This window comes from Triticum urartu, chromosome 7 (assembly GCF_003073215.2).
Source record: "Triticum urartu cultivar G1812 chromosome 7, Tu2.1, whole genome shotgun sequence".
In the NCBI taxonomy this organism is placed as follows: Eukaryota; Viridiplantae; Streptophyta; class Magnoliopsida; order Poales; family Poaceae; genus Triticum; species Triticum urartu.
Window position 1 is genome coordinate 359,890,001 of NC_053028.1, and position 1,958 is coordinate 359,891,958.

Below are 1,958 nucleotides of genomic sequence, written 5' to 3' on the forward strand. Positions count from 1 at the left end.
GCGTCTCTAGCACGGTCTAGCCTAGGACCAGCACAGTACCGTCGTTGAGCGTTTATTCAACTTTGCATCTCTGAATTGATTATTGCTGACCATTTTTGCTACCATATTATAAGCCTTCCCAGCTCCACATACATCTACGTCGTGCATTTGACTCTCCCTGGTAATCGCTCTATCCAAGCTTTGAGAGTTTTGACTACGACAGTTGCCGATCACCGCTTGCTGCGGGGTAAGAACTGGTAAGAATTTGAGATTTGCTTGACGGATTTGTGACACCCACCACCACCTCTTGTTAGTAGTCTGTAGGATCATATTATTGTGTGTTTCTATTGCTGCTAACCATGGCAGGATCACAAGCCAACGAGACTGGCTGGGAGAACATGACGAATAAGGAGTTGCATGATAAATTTCAGCAAATGATGAGTGGACAGGTGCAAGATGTGCTAAACAGATTAGAAGAGGCCATGTAGAAGATAGATGACATGGAGAAGACGTTCGAAACAAAGCTCGATAACAAGTTTAATGAATTGCTCGCGCGTCTTCCACCACCACCATCGGCTGCACATAATGCACCTCTACAACAACAACAACGTCACCTTCCAAATCAAGTGGGACGAGCACAGCGCGTCCCATTGACCCTGGGAAAATTTTTGGTGCCGCTGTTGATGCTTCTGTGGCTCCTGCTGCTACTTCAGAGGTGGAGGACCATTACGAGGATGAGGTTGATCAAAATCAAAACTACGTGTAACCACCAGCACCACCACCAGGTCGTCCTCAGGTATATCATCGCAACGGTAGGGCTACACCACCACCTGAGGTGTGAGATCATGACCTTTTTCGTAAACAGAAGTTGAATATTCCACCATTTGAGGGTAGATATGTTCCTGATATATATCTTACTTGGGAGTTAGAAACTGAACAACTTTTTACATGTTTACAATACCCCAAGGAGAGACGTGTTCCTGCTGCTGTTTGTGCTTTCACTAGTTTTGCATGTGTTTGGTGGTCTGAACATTGTAGATTATATCCTATTCCAGCTACTTGGGCTGCTTTGAAAACTGCTATGCGTACTCGTTGGGTTCCACCACATTATCAACGTGAATTACTTCAAAAATTGCAGCGTTTAAGACAAGGAAAAAATTCTGTAGAAGAATATTATCAGGAATTGCAAACTGGCATGATTAGACGTGGTATTGTTGAGGAGAATGAAGCTATGCTTGCATGTTTTATGGGTGGATTAAATAGAGAGATTCAGACCATTCTAGAGTATAAGGAGTATACTAATATCACTCGTTTATTCCATCTTGCTTGTAAAGCTGAACGTGAAGTGCAGGATCGAGAGGCATTGGCGCGAACTAATTTTTCTGCAGGTCGATCTTCATCATGGACACCACGTGCATCCTCTACTTCCACTGCACCAGCATCTCCATCAGGTGCCACCTCTAGCTGTGATACAAGAAAGCAGGCACAACCACCACTATCTGCTAAGAGCACACCTGCTGGGCCTACGCAGAGCTCTTCTTCTTCCATGGCATCAACACGGCACACAAGTGATATTATTTGTCAGCGCTGTAAGGGAAGAGGACATTTTGCGAGAGAATGAAAATCTCAGTGTGTGATGATTGTTATCGAGGATGGTGGGTATGAGTCCGCTAGTGACTATGATGAGGAGACTTTGGCCCTTATTACACATGAAGAACACGGTGGAGGTGATTCTGATCATGAGACGCAATACATGGCTGCTGAAGATGTTAACAGGTATGAATGTTTAGTTGCTCAACATGTTTTGAGTGTGCAGGTTACACAAGCTGAGCAAAATCAGAAGCATAATTTGTTCTATACAAAGGGAGTTGTGAAGGAACGTTCTATTCGCGTCATCATAGATGGAGGGAGCTGCAATAACTTGGCTAGCATGGAGATGGTGGAGAAGCTATCTCTCACTACAAGACCACATCCACATC